Genomic DNA, 26,032 nt, shown 5'->3' on the forward strand with positions numbered 1-26,032 from the left:
GGGGCTTTTTTTCATTTTGATAGGGCTCTTAGATTAGGTGTAATTAGTTTAAAGATCTGTAATTTGTTTTTTATTTTCTGTAATTTAGTGTTGTTTTTTTGTGATTTAGCTAATTTAATTTAATTTATTTAATTGTATTTAATTTATGTAATTTATTTAATTGTAGTGTAGTGTTAGGTGTTAGTGTAACTTAGGTTAGGTTTTATTTTACAGGTAAATTTGTATTTATTTTAGCTAGGTAGTTATTAAATAGTTAATAACTATTTAATAACTATTCTACCTAGTTAAAAAAAAATACAAACTTGCCTGTAAAATAAAAATAAACCCTAAGATAGCTACAATGTAACTATTAGTTATATTGTAGCTAGCTTAGGGTTTATTTTATAGGTAAGTATTTAGCTTTAAATAGGAATAATGTAGTTAATGATAGTAATTTTATTTAGATAAATTTAAATTATATTTCAATTAGGGGGTGTTAGGGTTAGGGTTAGATTTAGGTTTAGGGGTTAATAAATTTAATATAGTGGTGGTGACGTTGGGTGCGGCAGATTAGGGGTTAATAAGTGTAGGTAGGTTGCGGTGACATTGGGGCGGAGGATGGGGTTAATACATATAATGTAGGTGTCGGCGATGTTGGGGGCACCATATTAGGGCTTAATAAGTATAATGTAGGTGTCGGCAATGCCAGGGCGGCAGATTAGGGCTTAATAAGTGTAAGATTAGGGGTGTTTAGACTCGGGGTTCATGTTAGGGTGTTAGGTGTAAACATAAAATGTGTTTCTCCATAGGAATCAATGGGGCTGCGCTACTGAGTTTAACACTGCTTTTTGGCAGGTGTTAGACTTTTTCTCAGCCGGCTCTCCCGATTGATATCTATGGGGAAATCGTGCACGAGCACGTACGACCAGCTCACCGCTGACTTAAGCAGAGCTGGTATTGGAGTGCAGTATGAAGCTCAATTTTGCTCAACGCTCACTTCTTGCCTTTTAACACCGGGTTTATAAAAACCTGTAATACCAGCGCTGCAGGTAAGTGAGCAGTGAGAAAAAACTGCTTTTTAGCACTGCATAGCTTCTAACGCAAAAGTCGTAATCTGGCCGATAGTTTCCAATGTAAAAACTACCTCTCAAACAATCTTACGAGGCGTCTTATAGAATTTCGCAAGAGATAATTTGGGCCATTTCTGTTTCTCCTAATTCACTATACCTTAAATGAATGCCACAGAATGCACTTCTGTCTCAATAATGAAAGTGCATTGCAAAGTTGGGTCAATTTGCATAAAAAGCTTTTAATGGGGATTTAAATTTAGAGTTTAATGTCCATTAACATGAAATATGTTAAACATATAAATATAAAAAATATGTTGAATGATAAAAAGGTTAAGCAGTTTCAACTTATTTTAAAATAGGAAGTGTAGTCCGAACATTTTTCTTTCATGATTCAGATAAAGAAAACCATTTTAAACAACCTTCCAATTTACTTCAATTATCTAATTCGCTTAATTGTTTAGCTATCCTTTGTTGAAGAAATAGCAATGCACATGGGGCAGCCAATCACACAAGGCATCTATGTGCAGCCACCAATCGGCAGCAACTGGCCTATCTAGATATGCTTTCCAGCAAAGGATATCAAGAAAAAGAAGCAAATTAGATATTAGACGTCATTACTAGGAGTGCGGCATCTACTTCCCTGCTCGTTGCCAGAGGCTGTGTCGGGTCTGGATGTGTGCAGCGCTAACGTCATCGACGCATGCTCCTCTCTCTCTGATGCCAGTCGGACGCCTGTGGCGCGAATCATGCGCCTATGTAAGTTTCTCAAACACGATCTATCACTGCCCAAGTGGTGTACCCCCAAACTGCCTTTCTCTGATTCCCTGCCTGTTGCTGCTGAAGATAATCCTGCCTGTGGTGAGTGTCGCTTACCTCATCTTGCAAACTTTCTCTGCTCTGGGATATTCCCTATCATTCCAGCTCGACGCCGGGATAAGAAGACTACCGGCCAAGTTCGGTCTGATAGTGGATTATCCCACGAGCATTACAATAGAAGTAAATTAGAATTAGATTTCTGAATCATGAAAGAAAAAATTTGGGTTTCATGTCCCTTTAAGCCTAGGGGCAAATTGCTTAGTGAGTGATAAGCATGAAAACAAAACAAATGTTAAATATATAATTCTGAAATTTATAATATACTTTAAAAATGATAAAACATTTTTTAACAAAAAAAAGGTTAAGTAAAAGCAGTTTGATTTGATTTTAAAACAGGAAGTGTTGGTTTATACATAATTCAACCTTAGTTATAGATTGCTTATTACATTATAAGCAAGAAAATAAAATGTGTTCAGGATAGGAAAATCAGCTTTACATTGTAAAACATTTTAAATACCCATTTTTAAAGACAACAAAATAAAAAAAAAATAGTATTTTAGGGGGTCAATTATTTGTCAGGTCAATACTATCAACCTTGTATTCAATCTGTAAAAAATAACATATTTTCTAACTAACTGATTGTGGCATGAACATGGTCAAATAAAATGTAAATTATAACAAAAAAATCCTCACTACCACAGGCTTCTGTGCTCCATCCAATTAAATACATGCTAATGAAAAAGAACTTGCATTTTATAATACATAAACAGATCTTTGTAAGACATATGGTACATAAGTATAAATAACACATGTTGCTTAAATAATTATGTGCAGGCAAGGCAGTGTAACATTAAATATATACATGTAGATTTATTTATGATTAACAATTTGAAAATGATTATTTTGCTGAGACTATATACATCGGAATCAGGAGTACAAGAAGCATTATTTTGAAGCTTTTTTTATATTCCTTTGGTCACACTTGAACTATAGGTAGCAAATTGATAAGGTTCCACAGTTAAGCTTTATTGCATGTGGCACAAGACGATGACACTTTATAAAAAGAAGTAATCCTGAACAATCTCTAGGTAATTAACAACTAGATAAACAAACATAAATTCCTATATTGCATTTATTTGGACTACCACTCAAATATGCGTGAACCATGCTTTTTTAATTAAAAGATAAATCTATGTGACACTTTGCCTCAAACTTAATTATTCAGCATAGTATAATAAAAAAGAGAGCCCATTAAACGCATCTTGCTTTGTATGCTTGTATTAACAGCAAACCAGTTTACTCCGGGTCATTTAAATTTCCTCTTTCTGTAAGGTTCCCTTGTAATTGCAAATCGTGAAACACCAACAGGTGAGGAAAAAGGAAAGCTTGTAAAAACCAAATGTGTGAGCGATCTGTATTTTTAGCATCCCTATGGATATTTCTCTATGTATTGAAAAATTTAAATGCTTCTTGGTTAGGTTATCCAATGTTCAGAAAGTAACATAACATTCAACAATTTTACTTGTGTTAACAAAACCTCTTTTTGTTATTTTGCAATGATGGATAGACTTACAGAAAACTAGGGTAGGTAAGAGAAAGGGATACATACAGTATATACAGTATATATATATACTGTATGTGCACACACACACATATATATATATATATATTTATAGATCGACACACAGTTTAGTTCAAAGTCAAAATGAAGTTAGTTTCTTTTTTTTCTTCTTTTAAAGGACCAGTCAACACATTGGATTTGCATAATCAATGAATGCAAGATAACAAGACAATGCAATAGCACTTAGTCTGAACTTCGACAATTTTAAAAGTTATGTCTTTTTCCACTCCCCCTGTACCATGTGACATACATCAGCCAATCACAAATGCATACACGTGCCATGTGACAGCCATCAGCCATTCACAAATGCATACACGCTTATTCTTGCACATGCTCAGTAGGAGCTGGTGACTCAAAATGTTTAAATATAAAAAGACTGCACATTTTGTTAAAGGAAGTAAATTGGAAAGTTGTTTAAAATGGCATGCTCTATCTGAATAATGAAAGTTTAATTTTGATTGAGCAAATTCTCCCATTTGTGGGTGCGCAATAAATAACCAGCCATTTCAAGTGGCTGGTTATTGCTACCACTAGCTTGCGGTAGCAATTAGCGCTCTGAAAATAAACCAGAGGTCAGACCTCTGGTAAATTTTTAAAAAGTGCCCCAATTGCCACCAAAATTTAGTGTTTGCTACTATATTTAATTTAAAAAATACTAGCATCTTTTTATTTTTGTTAAAACTGCATGAAGCAGTTTTTGGGGTTAAATGTGGCAGGTGTGGGGTGTTAGAAGAAATAATGGCACTGAAAAGTGCCTTGACATTTTGGTCTATAGGAACTGTTTGTTCCCTGTAAATATTTATGTATATGCTTATATACATTTAATATGTATATACACATATTAACACATAAATATATGTATATAAGCATATACATATATATTTACATTTGCTGCCCATCGCTGCGTGACTTGCCTCCTTTGCTGCGCTAGTTCTCATGTCGTGTCTCATGGCATGAGAACGAAGCTCCCATTGGAGCCTATGGCCTCTAGTTATCAAAGTCTGGCGGACCTGATCCGACAGTGCGGATCAGGTCCGCCAGACTTTGCTGAATACGGCGAGCAATATGCTTGCCGTATTCAGCATTGCACCAGCAGCAGCGGCCAATCAGCCTCCAGCAGGGGGGTGTCAATCAACCCGATCGTTGATTGAGCTCAGAGCAGGCGGACAGGTTATGGAGCAGCGGTCTTTGTGACCGCTGCTTCATAACTGCTGTTTCTGGTGAGTCTGCAGGCTCGCCAGAAACACGGGGCATCAAGCTCCATATGATACATATGCCCCTATGGATGAGCACTCTATTGAGCACGCAGCTTCCTGGCAATGCAAACGCAAGGTCATGTTTGCATTGCACTTCAAATACCAGCTCATAATTGATTGCGCTGATATTTTGAGTGGAGAGCAAATATCGCACTTACATAAGCGCAATTTTGCACTCCACTCGTAATCTGTTCCTAAATGGGGTAGTACATTTTTCCCTCTGGACTAGTACATTTTTTTAACATGACTAGGTGGATGGACTTATTCAGGAATACATGAAGATAAAGTATTGAAAAACATTTCAACATGTTACTAATAATGTGTGTAAGAATTAGCATCTGTCTAAAAAGTGTTTGTTATGAAAAGGTACAGTATGTAGGAATGGTGTAAAAACCGTATAGGCATTTCAACAACTTTCATTATATTTTTCTCAACTATTAATTAATTTGTGTCAAAAGGTAATATATATTTAAACAGTATTCTGTTGAACATTTTACATGCATAAGCATTTTTTTTTTCATTCTGATCAGTCCTTTAATCAAGACTCTGACTTGCTCATACTTGTAGTAAATTCTTTCTCAATGTTCTGTGAAGGACATATTTATTTGTCTGGATAGATAGATAGATAGATAGATAGATGATGTATGGACAGACAGACAGATAGAAGTTAGCAGTGAGTAGGGGGGGCACTTAAAAAAAATGTGAGATCTGTAATGCAAAAAAATTACAGAATTATGCTGTGATTAGAGATACAGTTTCATATATGCACATGGAATGACCATGTTCAGCCTATTTTACGAAAAAACTATTACGCTTTGCATTTTGTACTTAAAAGTACGCGTTTATAAGTGATTTTTGCACATCCAATGTACTTAAATTATGATATACACTGTGCATATTTAATACGATTTATTCCTGAGTAATTTACATACAAATATTACATTTTTTATAAATACGATTTTTAGTAAAGAATTTTGTTATGATTTTTGATGGACCTTAACAATACCATTTTTTCCACGTATTTTTGTGTGAATGGTTCTATTATTCCTTTTGTATGATTTTTAAAATACTAATTTTATTGTGCACTATTGTAATGTCTGTATCTCCTCCCCATACGATAATGCAGTATAAGCCCCTTAGTGAAACATCCTGTTTTCAGGGAAATAGAAGGTCTTGTGAGCATTCTTTAATAATCTCGCCAGCCCAGAGACCTTTAGATCATCGGGCCCAATGTGTTAATCCAATGCATCCAAGTATTTTCCTAAACTACAACATGGTTGGCAGTATATAGTAATTCAGATGCCATACCACCTGCCCTATTGAAAAGACCATGGGCTACATTTATGAATCTCCAAGTGGGAGTAATTATGTTGATAACAAATTTGAATTTAAAGATTTCTGTGCAATTGAAGTCTTGAGGGGCTTGGATAATAGTATAGATGATATTGAAGGCAACTGGTTATCTAAAATACCACCACCACTTTATCAACTCTTTCCAGAAAAAAGTTGAAGAAGATTTATTATTAATGGAGAAAAATGTAGTTACGAAATTACATCATGACAATCTCTCAGTATCTGAGGTGACAGCATTGCTCCAATTACAAACTAACAAGGATGTTGTCATAAGGGCATCGCATAATGGGGGCAATGTTGTCATACTCAACAAGAAAGATTATCATGAGGCATATAGACAATTGCAGGTTGCTAAAACTTACAAAAGATTGCTAACTAATCCTACCCTAGTCTTTAAAAACAAATTGGGGAGAATTGTCAAAGAAGGTGTGGCTCTTGGCATATTCACCGCAGCACAGGTAGCCAACCTAGTACCTAATAGTGCCAATGTTCCCATATTTCATTATCTTCCTAAAACCCACAAAAGTATGATTAATCCGCTAGGTCATCCGATCATCTCTGGCATTGGCTCATGTTTTGAGCCTTTGTCAGAGGGGATGGATAGCATATTGCAACCATTTGTACAAAAAATGTATGGCTACAGTTTTGCAACTTGAGAGACCGTAACCATCTTTTAAAAGTGAAGGAGGGTATAGTTTGGAAAATGGATAATAAATGGTCACTTTATTCCAACATACCACATAAAGAAAGTTGCAAAGCTGTGAGATTTTTACTTGATAGGGATTCAACATTTACTGAAGAAAGTAAGGATTTCATATTGGATGTACAGCAATTTCTCTTGACACACAACTATTTTTCATTTGATAGCCATTATTTTTTACAGCTATGTGGTACCGCCATGGGTGGCGAAATTCGCACCCTCTTTTGCAAATGTATTTGTGGGCTATTGGGTGTTGCAGTACATCTATGATTCTAATAATCCTTTCCCAATGATATAAAACTCTTTATGAGATTTATAGACAGTTTAGTTTTTATCGTCAATGAGTCAGTGAATCTTGAGGAGTTTTTGAAATATTTGAATAATAATGAATTGGATTTAAAATTTACAGGTGAGACATCTTCACGAACCATTACCTTCCTAGATTTACAGTTAGTAGGAAATAGTCATACGGGCGGCATTGTTACTTGCACTTATTGCAAACCTACTTCAGGTAACACAATATTGCACGCAGGATGATGTCCCAGGCATCTTGTCAACGTCATCCCAAAAAGTCAGTTCATCAGACTTAGACGTAATGCTAATAAAATTGAAAAATTTGATGAACAGGGGAGGGCGTTGGAGCACCTGGTAATAACTTGGAAGTACTGAATAGAATTTTTGAAGAAGTAAAGAAAATGAACACTGGTGAGCTGTTCAAGAGTAAAAAAAACATACAAAGAGCAGCTTTCCAAAAGATACTGTTATCTTTTCCACAGAATATACCCCAAAGTTTTAACAATTTTGCAAGATTCTAAGAAAACGTTTACATTTTCTAAAATCTGATGATCTTTTATCTTCCCACTTAGATAATTGCAAGTTTGTGTAAAAAAAAAAACATACACCTTATCAGCTAGACTGTCACCAAGTATGGTCACGTTCGATAGATCACGATCAGAGTCTTGGTTATATAGAAGGGGTACTTACAGAAGCCATACTCATAATTGCTTAACTTGCTCATATGTTAAATGTGGAAATACATTTAAAAGCACTGTTACAGGCAGATCTTTTAACATGAATTTTAGTGCTTGTTGTTTCACTACATTTGCAGTTTACTTATTGGAGTGCAGCTTTTGCAAAATTCAATACCTAGGTCAGACTTGAAGGGAGTTATGCTCTAGAGTTAGGGAATATCTTAAAGACATAAAGAACTATGATAAAGATTCAGCAGTGGCCCGACACTTTAATAAAACACACTTTACAAATGTTCCGAATTTGACAGTACAAGTAATAGATGTTGGGAAGTTTCCATTACGAGGTAGTGATAGATATAAGATTCTTAATAAAAGAGAACTTTTTTGGATATATAAACTTGAAATCAAATATCCAAAAGGATTAAATCTGGAGTCGGATCTTAGCTATTTTATAGCTAATTAACTTAAGGGGTGATTTGTGATATTTTGTATAATTATTATGTTTATCTTTATGTATACTGAAATTGTGGATACATATTTACATATATTACCCCCATTGAATTTATATTAACACTTATGATGTAACCTATAATTCTGCTTTCATGACAACATTCAATTTCAATTTTGATCACTGTTTTAATGTGCTGAAATTTTGATACATTGTATTATATATATTTATTTTTTTTGTCTGTTGTTTTTATAACAAGTTTGTAACAATTGTGTTGAGAGCGTATCAGAACTCAGAGTTTCTTTTTGAGATGCGTACCAGGGGTCAGCAACTTTGGCATTCCTGATGTTTTGGAACTACATTTCCCATGATGCTCAGACAGCCTAAAGAATGTCTTAGCATCATGGGAAATGTAGTTCCAAAACATCTGGAGAGCCAAGATTGCTGACCCCTGATGCGTACACCAATTGGTTTGTTGCATCATGAATTCTGAATGGTCTTTATACATTTTAAATAACGTTCACATCTGATCCAAGTCTATCTATGATTAAATGCTTGTAACAGCGCAAAACATGTCAGATGGAGTCCCCCTCCTGAGGTATGTGTTTGTTTTAATCAGCAAATTTCAATAAAGCATATATATATTTATACTTTGGACTGTTTGTGCAGCTGCTTTTCCTTTTTACTCCATTTATGAAGGCCCATCCTTTCAGGCTCGCCTGAAACGGAAGTTAAGAAGCAGCAGTCAAAAGACCGCTGCCTCTTAACCTGTCTGCCACCTTTTAGGTGGCAAATTGAAATCATCTCAATCCGATAAGATCTGCATTATTGAAACCCCTGCTAGCGTCCCATTGGCCTTCAGTGAGCAGGGGGCGGCATTGCACAAGCATTTCACTAGAAATGTTTGTGCAATGATAAATGCCGACAGCGTATGCTCTAGGCATTTAGTAATGTCAAGCGGACATGTCAGCTCAACATTTAATACATTTCCCCCCTAATCTTTTGGCTGTATCACCTGCTGTGTTGTAGTTTAAAAAAACTTGGATGCTGTGAGTGGAAAGGAAAGTTCTACAACCAGCATCTATCTAGGTTAAAATTAACTACTGGAAGGTTTTATAAGCTCTGGGGACAAATGTAATGTATGCACTGCTTTTTTTTCAAGATTCAGTGTTTTAAAAAAATAATTTCACTGTCCCTTAATGTTTAAACTGTAAAAATGTTAATCATAAAATGACAATTATATTAAATTATTATTTAAAAAATGTCTTGAACTGATCAAAAAAATGCATTCAAATATATCAAATAGCCATAATAATCAGTATTGAATTTATCATCAGCCATGTTTTAGTTTTGCTTTCGATCCTTTCTAATAGGTGCCATGAAAATCCTTGCAAAAAATCCCCTTCAAAAACGCTAGGATTTACCATTGGAACAAATAAAGGGGACTTTCAGTCATAAAGTATAAAATAATTCATGCTGAAAGCTCCTTTATTTGTTGGAAGCGTTGGCCGCACTAAGCTGCTCAGGAAGCCCATGGCATAATGCTATTTGCTGTGAGTTGACATTTCTACCTCTTAGCAAATGGCCGTGCGTTCTAACTGGCGCCAAGCCAGATGCCTACACGGCTATTGGCTAAGAGGTGGACACATTACCTTTCAACAAAATAGCATTCTGCCGTGGACTGCCTGAGTAGCTCAGTGCGGCGAATGCTTCCAACAAATAAAGGAGCTTTCATCATGAAGTATTTTATACTTCATGACTGAAAGTTCCTTTGTTCGTTTTTATGACAGTTTTGGAATGATTCCATAGTTAGCACAATAAAAGTTATTTTAGGTATGAAGTTAAATATTTTCATTCACTATAATAATCAAACTATATACCGCAATAGAAGAAAAATTAGGAATTCGACCACATTTTTGTGTCTATCCTCATTTGTTTATATATATTAAACATAAACTGTACATAAACTGTACACAAACTATACATATTAAGTACTATAACTTATGGGTTATGATGATATATAAACACTTTTATTGTGCAACCATTACATATGTAAATGCGTAGTACCCATGTGCTAAAGGTTTTCAATACATATTTAAGTACTTATGTATGCTTGTTCCATTTGCTGTAAGTGATTGATTAATTGGATTAAGAGTCATTTTGACTCATAATGTCTCTTAGCAGCCTTGATGGATGTTTGTAACGGTCATGAAATACAACATTTCTACTAGACATCAAATACACAGTAGCATCATAAATACAAACAACCATTAGAACATTCATAAATATGGCAATAGCTTAATAACTTGTGGTGCAATGTAAGAGATGTCAAAAACCTAATGACCTTTGATAAAAAAAAGACCCCAGTGTATTTAATGCAAGTGTATTTATGTTAAACTTTAAGATGACATATGACAGGATGTATTCCATGTAGATGGTTCATTTTGTAATAGCTCATATCCTGTTCTAGTTTATAATGCAAGTATTCATATTGGTTTTATGACAGAATATATCTGTCCTCCGGTTGGTTAAAAAATGTCTTCCACTACTTTATGACAGGATTTATTTTATTCCCCTTTCTGACTAACCATGTTCCACTTATATTTGTGATGGAGTGTTTCACATGGAGTTTTCACATGTAGTTAAATGTATCCTAGTGATAAACAGTATTTCCATTCAGTTTATTATGGAAATTATGTAATTCCAATTTGACACAGTGCATTATTCTGATTTTGATACATACTCTGCTGGCCTACCTATTCGTATTTTCCATGGTCCATACCTCTTCCCATCGAGCCTATGATCAGATGATCATCAATCATGGGCACCCTCCATTTTTTAACTTTATTACCTCAGTTCATACTGTAAGTTATCCCTGGAGCATGAGATTTGACTCCTGACAGTATATTACCTTACCTTTTGTGTTACATGTAGAGTCGGAATTTAGTTTCTGAAGTCCATTAGTAGAATTGGTTCAGGTTGTAAAACCTCAGGTGTAGTCTCTCATTAACGTTACTTGGCAGTCAATATGTGACATATAAAATGTATAAAATATTAATAGTGAATTAGAAAAGAAAGCTCCTTCATTTAAATAGATTTATGGAAAGCTGTTTGCTTGAACACAGAGTTCTAGACCAAGCTGTCCCCTTGTATAGAATGGGTGAAATAGACAGGGGTGGCACTAAAACCTTGTGAAGCCACTAAGCTAAATATCAAGAGTGATTTGTAATGGTAGGGATTTTATCTATTGCTTATTTATCAATGGGCATCTAAAAAAGGAACATATTTGCATTGTTAAGGATTTTGGCTTTATTTGAGAATTTGGGGTACTACAATAATTATTGGGGGTTCTGTATCACATGTGAAAACTAACAGTAACTGGTCACAGATCTGTCAACGTAGTTTAATAATTATAATGTTAATTTTAGTTTAACTGTAAACTGAGTCCTTCTGATCACCCTCCCCCCCCCAAAAAAAAAATATAAAAGGATTGTAACACAATATATAATGCCTAATTATTGGTGTGAGATTGGCTGTAAACCTGGAAGTTTAATATATACAATCAGCTTTTGCAATGGAGAATTTATAACCTCACACCACACAAGTCAGGCAGACAATCCCAGACCATGTGGCTAATTTGTGCATAGGTGCAATAACGTTTTAACAGTTCTGCCACCTCTTGTTTGTCCCACTCATGCATGTGTTGTCATGTACCCCTGTACTGGTTTATTTCATCGGCAGAGATTCTAGTGCAACTGAGACAACAGTAAGGTCACTATCTGTAACTCTAATAGAATAGGTCAATTTTTCAGACTTATCCATGTAAAGATTAACTTTTTTTTTTTTTTTTTTACTGGAGTCAGCCATCAAAACATATTACTTTTACTCAAGTTAAACTTCAGATTTTTTTTAATTCATTGTCTCCCGATGAATAGAGCAATGAAATGACATACATAAAAAATGCAAATAAAACAAGTGTCGCTTTTTACTCTTTTCAGATGTAGTTCTTTCTCTTATACAGGCACCATTGTACATTAAACCTCAACAATATTCTAGAAATAAACGTAAAACCTAGTTTTAGATGAAAACACAAGTGTTTACAATATAGCATTTAATACAATTTCCAAATCAATTTTGAGAATTCTCTGAATAGCCTAATCATTTTTGCTTTAGTACATAATTAACGCCATGTAAAACAATTACACATGCTAAAATAGTTTTCCACATTAATTAAGCACAATAATGTATCTATCTGTATGTATGGATAGATATATAAATATATAGACAGTATGTATATGTAAATTTGAGTAGTATATACGGAGTATCACATATGTCTTATACAATACAGAAATCACCAAAGAAGTGTGAATTTCTTAAATTAGTTTTATAGATTGAAGGCTGCAAAAAAAAAAAAAAATTAAAAATAAAATAGAATTAACACCTCCCCTAATAAACATTAGGAAGTAGGGAAAACATGTCAGAGGTAGAGGTTTTATTGCGTAAAACACTGGATAAAACTGTACTGCTTCAAAGACATTTTTATTCTAACAGCAGAAAAAAAACAGTCATTGCTTTTAAAACAAAAAAACAAAAAAAAACTTTTAATACTTCTATACCAGAATACAGTTCTGTCAACTGATGTTTTATAATAAATAATGACCAAGAATAAACTTTAAATACAAAGTTCTCTATTGTTACAAGCATAGCAACAAAATCCTCTACTCTATAGATCTCAGTTATTCTCCAAGAAGGGTTATATTTTTTTTCTTCTTTTGTGTCGGAATGTAGACAGACAGTATTATGACCAGTTTCACAGACTACAGAACTTACAGAGAAAAAACTTGACATGTTTGGATGTAAGCGAATGATGATATTCAGAAACTGACAATGCATCACTGTTTCTGTCATTTGTTTGCGTTACATGTTACAAATGTTCTGGATAAAAGAGTAATGCTAGAGGGGAGAGAAACGGGACAGTAGCACCAGACCAAATGGAATCAATACATACACACATCACAGGTATTAGGGGGATGTTTCCAGTGTCACAAACGGAATTATTGCCTGTCGTATCTGAAAATGTTCAGAATACACACAAAAAAAAAATACAAAAAAAAATACTGAGAGCTCAAAAGTGCAAGAGATGGAATGTGGTGGGGTTTTTTTTGCATTTTTTTTTCTTTTTTGCTAAGATATAGAAGGCGTCGCAAATACACAAAGCAAGCGACTTACAGTCACCAAACACATTAGTGCAGTTAAAATTCTAAAGCTTACTACAGTCAAAAAGTCTTTGATAACATTTCAATCCTTTTTTTTTTTTTTTTTTTTTTCTTGAGGATCATAGAAACAGTTGCATTTAGTTTATCGACTTGATTTAAGTAAGGCAGTGAGAACTATACTAGAAAAAAATCTAAAACAAGTAAGCAGCTTGCTCAGTACCCAAGCGGGTCCTTTACATTGTGACCTCCGGAATAATTCCATGCGGATGTTCATCCTTACAGACTGCACATTTACTCCGTCTTCTTTCATTACCAGAGATTTGTTTTCAGTCTCTGGCTAGAGCTTACAAATATTTACATTGGTTGCAGTTTATTCGTTTTGCGAACTGCTTTAGGCAGGGATGAATTTTTAAGGCTGCCGGGTTTAACACCATACTCCCAGCCTAATGGAAAAAGTTTTTTTTTTTGTGTTTTTTTTTTTTTTTTGAGTCAGTTGCTGCTTCCAAATGAATTTCTTAGTTCTCAATCAAAAATACTAAATTTTACCCTTATCGAAAGATATACATTGAAAGGCAGGTAAAATCAGCATTTTTGTTTATTCTTAAGAATAAACTTGCTACAAGTTAGTCTATAAGGTATTATTAGTTCATTCTACAGCTGTGTGGTTATGTTTCATTTTTGAGCTTCCTATGCACTGAGAAACCTAATAACTTGGGTCATCCAATCAGTAGAAAATGCTAATATCTGCAAAAATATAGAACACATTTTTCTTACAAAAAAAAAACTGTTAAAACACTATTTTATTTATTAGAGACAGTGAGCAGGCTGCATTTTTAATGTAATAGTTTAATTCCAGTCTCTTTTAAAGAGCTGCATATATAAGAATTTCCCTGCACTATGTCTGTAACACTTACAAAATTAACAAAACATAAACTAGCCAGATCTGGGGAATTCTTCATTCAAGTAAAAGAAAACAAACAAAAAACAAAAACCTTTCTGTACATACAATGTTTGTTCTCATTAGTGCCCTCTACAGACGAGGCTGAGGAGTGTCATCTTACAATACTACAGTGCCCCTGTCATCCATCTTGTTTATTAAAATAACAGAAGGATTAAAAACTACACATTTGTTTTTAAGATTGTGAAATAAAAATGATTCAATCTGCATGTGGCCCTTCTTGCAATTGATTCATCAGGCTGTGTATGAAAATGTAATAACACAATCTTTTTCATACACTGTAGGTCAGTAGTGACCCCAGCTTGTGGCCCGTCTAAGGTTTCTCACATAGTGCTGTAACAACACACTTTCAATTGATTTTTTCTTGCAATGACAGCCCCAGTCAGACTGGCACCATGGCAGCTTACCAAACTCATCTCATTACTATGCTAAGATACTGACAGCAGCTGGTATCATGTTATAAAGGTGTTTCCAACAATGAAAACACAGCCCATCTTTCTTCAAGGCAATGTTTAATCATTTTGATAGCATTCCTTTTATCTCTGATAAAAATAATTTGCAGTGAATAAAGATAACTTCAATGCTTTCACCTTCTAACATTTTTAATAGACGAATTAGCCCGCTTTTAATGTTTGGAAGTACTTGTTGCCATAAATAGTTCAGCAGCCATTTTAAAGGTTGTTTTTTTAGTTTTTGTATGTTTGACATTCAATGTCTCCTGTACACTTTCATAGAATTTGCACAAACATTTCTCTCCTTTTCCCCCACTCCCAATGCAGTTAGAACATTCCTTCTGCTCAAATTGAGCTTGTTATATAATATTGCAATATACAGAATGCTTTGTTCCTTTTTTTAATCTTGTGTCTGGTTGCTCTCTGTTGAAGGTTGGGTTGAGCTCCCAGATTTGATAGAGGAAAGTTCTTCTGAATTCCCAGAAGTCTCTGAGTCAACTCGTGAGCGTTTGAATCGACGGTCTGGATACTGGCTGTTGTCAAAAGGCATTCGATGAACACAAAGTACGTGGGTTTTCAAATTTCCCTTCTGAGAGGCACTATATGGACAGTATCGGCATTGGAAAGGCCTTTGACCTGTGTGACAAACAAAAATACAATCAGTTTTCATTATGCAATGATACACAAATAATGCTAGAATGATTATATTCAGTGGCAGTATTACAGGGTAAATTGCAAGGCAGAAAAAAGGTCTTTAGCCTATAGATTTCCAATAGAGGTAATAGCAACAAATATAGTAAGGAGAATGAAGAATGGCTGAGGTATGCACAAGACTATACTGAGAATTCTTTAAAGGGAAATTCTAATTCAAAATAACATTCTATCAATTGTACACTCATGTCATGTTTGCCTTACTGACTCTAGCCTGAAAAGTAAGGTATGTCCTGCATTATCTATAATAAAGTCATAATCCAGTCGTGCAAATACTTCCTAGATTTATGATACTGACATTTATTTACCAAATTTCTCAAAATAAAATGACCACAAATTGTAAATAATATATTTGTTACAATCATATATGTTCTATAGGTGCAATAGAGTTAATCTTGTAATATACCCACATCCTGATATGATTGCCCATTTTTAGTACCTATAAAAGTTATTGAGCTTTACAGACAGTATCTGACTGATACTGGATTGATTCCTTGTATTTGTGAACCTATCTATATACTCTGAAGTGTTCAGCTGATTTCCTTTACTGTGGACTGATTGAGGACTAATATTTCACTGATCTTTAAAGTCACTTTACAATTGTGCTAACATAAATGCAGACATACATGCCTAAAACAGTAAATTGATATAAATAAGGAATATATAGCAGTCCTATGATTAAGAACTATAAGAGCAAAATTCTTTAGACTAGTCAGAGCCTTACTTTGCTGGATGTTACCAGGTTGTATTTCTTTGTCTCAATAAAGCTTGTTTTTATATATTTGATATCTCACTAGAGATTGCCTTATTCCATTGTGTAATTTTTGACATATGAATATTGATAATAAAAGTAATACACTATACATGTTATATTGTTAAAATAATGAAACTAACCTATTTATTTTTTATCTTAACCAGCTGCTTCCCTTAGGGTTGAGAATCGTGTTGTTAAATCATTAAGACCTATGCAGGGTCTGCCCATACATTTTTTGTGGCTCCTAAACGCTGAGATTTTTCTAACAGCTGTCTTGTTAATTGAAAGTTTTTAAAGTTAATTATCTTCTGACATGTTGATTTGTCAGACGTCATGTCGAGAAGCATCAGTCACATTGTATTCTTAACGTGACACTATTTGTGGTGTCAATATGGTTTTTTAGCTCAGTGTGTTTTGAAAACACGTTTATAGTGACAACCGTTCAGCTTTCGCTAATTAAGTTTATATTGGCATAAATAATATGATTTATGCAAGCACTCATCTTGAACTCAGCATACTATGAAAGCCGAATGATAGACCCTAGAGAGAAGTGGTACGGTTCTTTCACCACTAATTCTAAATATCTTCACCTCTAATTCTAAAGATCTTCAATTACAATTTCTACCATATTTTACATTTTTTAAATTATACCACAAGTTATCATCATATATAAATTTAAGAAAATACTTAATTTCCAGAATTAATCATAATTAAAGTGCATCAAACTAAAATAAAATAGTATTACACCCATATTATTACCATGACAGTTATGTAAGGAATTAAATGTTTATGAATATGATGCAACAAAACATCAATAAAGGGACTTTCAAAATATTTCTTACTTTTTTGTAAAAATAGTGCTTGTCCACACTCCCTAGAGAGGCCAAAAAGCATATTTTGTAACCTAAGTTTTATTTCAAATACTGCAATATGCCTGAACCAGCTTTTTATGTTATAGACAATGTTTCCATATCCTATATTGAATGTTATATTTGAATATAGATTATATATTTCAAATATTCTAACTAAAAACTTTATTGTTGACATTTATAGACCCATGAGTCAACATAATATTAAAATATTTAATTATAATATTCAAAAGTAAACATCTGTTCTATGGAGAAAGAGGGCCTGATTATCAAAAACTCACCAGGATAGGAAGGGAGGGTTAGCATTATATTTTAATGCAGGTGTCTCTGCTTCACATCCACAACCCTGCTTAGCAAGATAAAGAGCTTAAAAACTTAAAGGGCCATAATACCCAAATGTTTAAACAATTGAAAGTGATGCAGCATAGCTGTAAAAAGCTGATTAGAAAATATCTCCTGAACATCTCTATGTAAAAAAGAAAGATATTTTACCTCAAAAGTTCCTCAGTAGCCACAACCCATTGTAAAGGATTTCTAAGCAGCATTTTAGTGTGTCTGTCCTGGGACAGCTGAAAGGATGAGCCTCGTGAACTCTCATATTATTTCACCAATCAGGTAAAGGAAGCTTACTATGAAATCTCATGAGAGTTAAGTCAAATCTCATGAGATCACAGTAAGAGTTCATGACCTCAGCACTGCTGATGCTGATTGGCTGCTAATCATTTCTTCATTTATTTTTTTTATTTTTACCTGCAGCTGGGAGCAGGTGAAGTATAACTTTTAACACAGAACTTACTCTGATGAGCTGAGGAGATTGTGAGGTAAAATATCTTCCTTTTTTATATAGAGATGCTCAGGTGATATTTTCCTGTCAGCTTTTTACAGTTATACTGCATCAGTTTCAAGTGATTTAGCATATGAGTATTATGTCCCTTTAAATTTGCCAATCTAAAATTATTTGTGGGATTTTACAGAACTGACTACATTTCTTAGAAAATCAGACCAGAGAGAATTAGGGGCAAATTTATCAAGCTCTGTATGTAAACACAAGTTACACAACACAGGCTTGCTAGAAACACAAGTTACGAAGCAGCGGTCTAAAGACCGCTGCTCCATAACCTGTCCGCCTGCTCTGAGGCGACGGACAGACATCGCCAGAAATCAACCCGATCCAATACGATCGGGTTGATTGACATCCCCTGCTAGCGGCCGATTGGCCGCGAATCTGTAGGGGGCGCATTGCACCAGCAGTTCACAAGAACAGCTGGTGCAATGATAAATGCAGACAGCGTATGCTATCGGTATTTATCAATGTGCAGCGGACATGATACAATGATAATGATATATAACAGCACCAAATTTTTTCAGGCACGGAACCAGGATTGGCCACTTTCACATACATCAACATAAACATTGAATCCAGCCTTGAATATCTTTAAAAAGGGACCTTTATTTTCACTTCATATTAGGGTCCAAAGTACAAAGTAGCAACAATGATGTTTCATGCTTGCAATCAGCTCTAAGTAATGTCTGCACATATACAAACATTTACAGTACTTTGTACTTTGAACCCAGATATGCAGTAAAAATAAAATTCCCTTTTAAAAGATATTTAAGGCTGGAATCAATTTTTATGCTGAGAGTAAAAAAATATCAAACCAAATGGACAATGCCATACCAAATGCTAAATGCCCTTATCAGGGTCAATTTTTAGTTTAGTTTTTTTTTTAAGATAGGCTTTTTATTTGGGGGGTTGCTTTCGTTTTAGATTAGGGATTTTTGTGCCAAGTAAAAGAGCATTATCCTTTTAGGGTAATGCCCTACAAAATGCACTTTTCAGGGCAATTGTTAAAGTAGATTTCAGTGTTAGTTTTTAGTGTTAGTATAGGGTTTTTTATTTTGGGGTGGGCTTTAAGGGGACTTTAGTTTTAGGATAGGCATAACTCACTTTTATTTTTGGTAGTGCTTTGCTTTGTTATTTTTGTAATGTATTTTATTATTTTGTGTAATTTTAGTGTTTGTTATTTTGTGTAACTTAGGGGGTTAGGGGTCTTGCATCGGGGGATTGTGGCGGTTTAGGGGTTAATAAATTAGGGGTTTTTGCAAGGGAGTATTGGCGGTATAAGGGTTAAGTAGTGTAAGGGTTATTGCGGTGGGGGTTATGGAGATATAGGGGTTGGTTAGGAAGTTTATTGCAGTGGGCTATTGGCGATATAGGGGTTAATAGATCAGGAAGTTTATTGCTGTGGACTACTGGCAGTTTAGGGTTTAAGTAGTGTAGGCTAAGTGCGGTAGTGGGTTTTGTTGGTTAAGGGGCACATAGGTATATATAAGCTCGGTGCTATATATTTAAAAGGTATTGTTTACTTTACATTCCCATTGTTGGTGCCGATGCTACTTGGAATATTTCTCCAACATTGCCACCCATTTCAATGTATAGTAAAACGCTTCTCTCCAATGCTGCCTTTTGAATATTTTCCTGGCTTTCTTGATGTTGTGTTGGATCTATTTTGAACATATCACTTCCTTGCAGCACTTTCAATTATCAAGGCCTGGAAGTATTTAGCTGACTTACAGTAATGCATTGATGCTCCTTCAACAAAGTACACTAAGAGAATAAGCTAAATTTGATAATAGAAACCTATTGGGAAGTTTTAAATTACGAAAGAAAAAGTTTAATCTCAATATTATCATATGGCACTGCCTAAGAAAAAAACAGCTTATGATGGGCCAGATTACGAGTGGAGCAGTATTTATCGATTCCGCTCGTGCTCTAACTCCGCTAGAAGTAAGCTTTTTGCGGACTTCGGGAAGTGCTCATCTTACAAGTTGAAAGTAAAATGTTTTTTTCTCACTCTAACCAGATGTATGCAAAAAGCTGAAGTTAGAATATCGCAAACCCGTTAACGTATTCCCCCATAGAAGTCAATAGAGAAAAAAAAATTAAGCCTGATGAAACAGCCACCGGTTGGCTGAGAAACGCGTTGCTATTTTATTTGATTTATTAAAGTAAGTTTAATTTTAATTTACCACTTGCTGTCATTTTACCATTTATTACCTCCACCATTTTTTATGCTGCAGGAACCCTTTTGGGACACAGTATCTTGACACATTCCACTGCTGTAGGAGTTGTACCGGAGGCCAGTCTGCTGGATGACTGTTTGATTCCAGTCTGCGCTATTTGCTCCAAGAGCGGTGCTTATCCAAATGTGAGTGAACATACAATTCTGGGCTATGTGGCAATCTGTTTCCTTTCTTCTGCAAATTACTGATACTTGGATCTTGGCCCATGATCCACCCACAGATAGCTGCCTAGACCTGGACTTCACCTAAACAATCTGTTTGTTTTGAAGAATATATTCTGATATACGGGACTTTTACTTATTTTATTTATCCATTTTTATGTATTTATAATTTTTTCCTATTTCTATTGCTATATTTGCTTTATATACACAACTTTTCCCTTTCATTTATATTTTCAATATTTTTTCTGTTCTTAATGCAATATTTTGCTTGTTATTTATTGATATAGTGTTATCACATTTGTCCACCATACTCCCATATCCCAATTGGTATAGTTATCATATTGATCTAGGGCGCTCCATATATATATATATATATATATATATATATATATATATATATATATATATATATATATATTTCATGAAAATATTAATATTTCCCATTCCAATGTTCTTCTCATAGCAGAATATGCTCTTTTTATTCATAAATACATATTTCTGCATATATCTGATGGTATTTAGTACAATATATATTTATATCTAAATAAATATAGATAGATAGATAGATAGATAGATAGATAGATAGATAGATGATTATATATAGGTATGGATATATACATATATATATATATATATATATATATAAATAGGAAGATATATTTAAAAAATGCATAGACCATGTTCTGCTATGTGCAGAACATTGGAATGTGAAATAATTACAGTAAATACACAAACACTTTATTATATATGAATATAGCATAAATATAATTTTTCATGTCATGTTTTCATCTACTTGACTGCAAAGGGCATAAATACATATGTACACACACATATATAGACATGTATTTGTATGTATCTCAATGATAAAGCTCTTTGCACTCCTTTTTTTTTCCCTTAACACCTGAGACCTCATATCTTTGAACAACTTTTTTGTGCAATATTGTTTTTTAATCATTTTTATTAGATAGTGTTAGTATGAGTGTAACTGTGCTTTTAAATGTATTTTTGATGTCTTTTGTGACACCAGATCGCTGATTCTCAAGTGTGCTAACCAGACATAAAAATATTAATTTCACATTCCAATGTTCTTCACATACAAGAATATGTTCTATTTATTCATACATACATATTTAAATATGCTTTTACATGTTTTTATTTTTCTTAACTGCAAGTTATATATATGTATAGCACCTATCATTAACTAAGCACCTGATTGCAAAAAAACTCCAAGCAAATTAAGGCCTAGATTTGGAGTTCGGCGGTAAAAGGGCTGCTAACGCTCCGCGGGCTTTTTTCTGGCCGCACCATAAATTTAACTCTGGTATCGAGAGTTTAATCAAATGCTGCGTTAGGCTCCAAAAAAGGAGCGTAGAGCATTTTTACCGCAAATGCAACTCTCGATACCAGAGTTGCTTACGGACGCGGCTGGCCTCAAAAACGTGCTCGTGCACGATTCCCCCATAGGAAACAATGGGGCTGTTTGAGCTGAAAAAAAACCTAACACCTGCAAAAAAGCAGCGTTCAGCTCCTAACGCAGCCCCATTGTTTCCTATGGGGAAACACTTCCTACGTCTGCACCTAACACTCTAACATGTACCCGAGTCTAAACACCCCTAACCTTACACTTATTAACCCCTAATCTGCCGCCCCCCGCTATCGCTGACCCCTGCATATTTTTTTAAACCCCTAATCTGCCGCTCCGTAAACCGCCGCAACCTACGTTATCCCTATGTACCCCTAATCTGCTACCCCTAACATCGCCGACCCCTATATTATATTTATTAACCCCTAATCTGCCCCCCTCAACGTCGCCGACACCTGCCTACACTTATTAACCCCTAATCTGCCGAGCGGACCTGAGCGCTACTATAATAAAGTTATGAACCCCTAATCCGCCTCACTAACCCTATCATAAATAGTATTAACCCCTAATCTGCCCTCCCTAACATCGCCGACACCTAACTTCAATTATTAACCCCTAATCTGCCGACCGGAGCTCACCGCTATTCTAATAAATGTATTAACCCCTAAAGCTAAGTCTAACCCTAACACTAACACCCCCCTAAGTTAAATATAATTTTTATCTAACGAAATTAATTAGCTCTTATTAAATAAATTATTCCTATTTAAAGCTAAATACTTACCTGTAAAATAAATCCTAATATAGCTACAATATAAATTATAATTATATTATAGCTATTTTAGGATTAATATTTATTTTACAGGTAACTTTGTAATTATTTTAACCAGGTACAATAGCTATTAAATAGTTAAGAACTATTTAATAGTTACCTAGTTAAAATAATAACAAAATTACCTGTAAAATAAGTCCTAACCTAAGATATAATTAAACCTAACACTACCCTATCAATAAAATAATTAAATAAACTACCTACAATTACCTACAATTAACCTAACACTACACTATTAATAAATTAATTAAATACAATTCCTACAAATAAATACAATTAAATAAACTAGCTAAAGTACAAAAAATAAAAAAGATCTAAGTTACAGAAAATAAAAAAATATTTACAAACATAATAAAAATATTACAACAATTTTAAACTAATTACACCTACTCTAAGCCCCCTAATAAAATAACAAAGCCCCCCAAAATAAAAAATTCCCTACCCTATTCTAAATTAAAAAAGTTACAAGCTCTTTTACCTTACCAGCCCTGAACAGGGCCCTTTGCGGGGCATGCCCCAAGAATTTCAGCTCTTTTGCCTGTAAAAGAATAAATACAATACCCCCCCCCCCCCAACATTACAACCCACCACCCACATACCCCTAATCTAACCCAAACCCCCCTTAAATAAACCTAACACTAAGCCCCTGAAGATCTTCCTACCTTGTCTTCACCATACCAGGTTCACCGATCCGTCCTGAAGAGCTCCTCCGATGTCCTGATCCAAGCCCAAGCGGGGGCTGAAGAGGTCCATGATCCGGTCAAAGTCTTCATCCAAGCGGGGCAGAAGAGGATCTTCCATCCGATTGAAGTCATCATCCAGGCGGCATCTTCTATGGTCTTCCATCCGGAGCGAAGCGGCAGGATCCTGAAGACCTCCAGCGCGGAACATCCATCCGGACCGACGACTGAACGACGAATGACTGTTCCTTTAAGGGACGTCATCCAAGATGGCGTCCCTCGAATTCCGATTGGCTGATAGGATTCTATCAGCCAATCGGAATTAAGGTATGAATTTTCTGATTGGCTGATGGAATCAGCCAATCAGAATCAAGTTCAATCCGATTGGCTGATCCAATCAGCCAATCAGATTGAGCTCGCATTCTATTGGCTGATCGGAACAGCCAATAGAATGCGAGCTCAATCTGATTGGCTGATTGGATCAGCCAATCGGATTGAACTTGATTCTGATTGGTTGATTCCATCAGCCAATCAGAAAATTCATACCTTAATTCCGATTGGCTGATAGAATCCTATCAGCCAATCGGAATTCGAGGGACGCCATCTTGGATGACGTCCCTTAAAGGAACAGTCATTCGTCGTTCAGTCGTCGGTCCGGATGGATGTTCCGCGCTGGAGGTCTTCAGGATCCTGCCGCTTCGCTCCGGATGGAAGACCATAGAAGATGCCGCCTGGATGATGACTTCAATCGGATGGAAGATCCTCTTCTGCCCCGCTTGGATGAAGACTTTGACCGGATCATGGACCTCTTCAGCCCCCGCTTGGGCTTGGATCAGGACATCGGAGGAGCTCTTCAGGACGGATCGGTGAACCTGGTATGGTGAAGACAAGGTAGGAAGATCTTCAGGGGCTTAGTGTTAGGTTTATTTAAGGGGGGTTTGGGTTAGATTAGGGGTATGTGGGTGGTGGGTTGTAATGTTGGGGGGGGGGGGTATTGTATTTATTCTTTTACAGGCAAAAGAGCTGAAATTCTTGGGGCATGCCCCGCAAAGGGCCCTGTTCAGGGCTGGTAAGGTAAAAGAGCTTGTAACTTTTTTAATTTAGAATAGGGTAGGGAATTTTTTATTTTGGGGGGCTTTGTTATTTTATTAGGGGGCTTAGAGTAGGTGTAATTAGTTTAAAATTGTTGTAATATTTTTATTATGTTTGTAAATATTTTTTTATTTTCTGTAACTTAGATCTTTTTTATTTTTTGTACTTTAGCTAGTTTATTTAATTGTATTTATTTGTAGGAATTGTATTTAATTAATTTATTAATAGTGTAGTGTTAGGTTAATTGTAGGTAATTGTAGGTAGTTTATTTAATTATTTTATTGATAGGGTAGTGTTAGGTTTAATTATATCTTAGGTTAGGACTTATTTTACAGGTAATTTTGTTATTATTTTAACTAGGTAACTATTAAATAGTTCTTAACTATTTAATAGCTATTGTACCTGGTTAAAATAATTACAAAGTTACCTGTAAAATAAATATTAATCCTAAAATAGCTATAATATAATTATAATTTATATTGTAGCTATATTAGGATTTATTTTACAGGTAAGTATTTAGCTTTAAATAGGAATAATTTATTTAATAAGAGCTAATTAATTTCGTTAGATAAAAATTATATTTAACTTAGGGGGGTGTTAGTGTTAGGGTTAGACTTAGCTTTAGGGGTTAATACATTTATTAGAATAGCGGTGAGCTCCGGTCGGCAGATTAGGGGTTAATAATTGAAGTTAGGTGTCGGCGATGTTAGGGAGGGCAGATTAGGGGTTAATACTATTTATGATAGGGTTAGTGAGGCGGGTTAGGGGTTCATAACTTTATTATAGTAGCGCTCAGGTCCGCTCGGCAGATTAGGGGTTAATAAGTGTAGGCAGGTGTCGGCGACGTTGAGGGGGGCAGATTAGGGGTTAATAAATATAATATAGGGGTCGGCGATGTTAGGGGTAGCAGATTAGGGGTACATAGGGATAACGTAGGTGGCGGCGATTTGCGGTCGGAAGATTAGGGGTTAATTATTTTAAGTAGCTTGCGGCGACGTTGTGGGGGGCAAGTTAGGGGTTAAGAAATATAATATAGGGGTCGGCGGGGTTAGGGGCAGCAGATTAGGGGTACATAAGTATAACGTAGGTGGCGGTCGGCAGATTAGGAGTTAAAAATTTAAATAGAGTGGCGGCGATGTGGGGGGACCTCGGTTTAGGGGTACATAGGTAGTTTATGGGTGTTAGTGTACTTTAGGGTACAGTAGTTAAGAGCTTTATAAACCGGTGTTAGCCAGAAAGCTCTTAACTCCTGCTATTTTCAGGCGGCTGGAATTTTGTCGTTAGAGCTCTAACGCTCACTTCAGAAACTACTCTAAATACCAGCGTTAGAAAGATCCCATTGAAAAGATAGGCTACGCAAATGGTGTAGGGGGATCTGCGGTATGGAAAAGTCGCGGCTGAAAAGTGAGCGTTAGACCCTTTAATCACTGACTCCAAATACCAGCGGGCGGCCAAAACCAGCGTTAGGAGCCTCTAACGCTGGTTTTGACGGCTACCGCCGAACTCCAAATCTAGGCCTAAGTTTTTACAAAACTTTTAAAACTATCAAAAATTAGAATTTTCCAAAAGTAAAATTACAACAAAAAATATGGAAAAAATAAAGAATTAAATATTTTTTTCTAAGTTTTTATAACACAAAAGTAAATATT

General features: G+C 35.1%; 1 protein-coding gene across 1 annotated transcript in view; it reads right to left on the bottom strand.

Moving 5' to 3' along the window:
- Nucleotides 1-12,105: 12,105 nt before the first annotated feature.
- Nucleotides 12,106-26,032, bottom strand: part of ZNF536 (zinc finger protein 536) — a 433,592-nt gene continuing 419,665 nt past the window's right edge. Inside the window, exon 5 of the mRNA XM_053701773.1 lies at nt 12,106-15,476. The gene's annotated coding sequence lies outside the window, so the exon portion shown is untranslated. The remainder of the gene's footprint in view (nt 15,477-26,032) is intronic.

Source organism: Bombina bombina, chromosome 1 (assembly GCF_027579735.1).
Source record: "Bombina bombina isolate aBomBom1 chromosome 1, aBomBom1.pri, whole genome shotgun sequence".
In the NCBI taxonomy this organism is placed as follows: domain Eukaryota; kingdom Metazoa; phylum Chordata; class Amphibia; order Anura; family Bombinatoridae; genus Bombina; species Bombina bombina.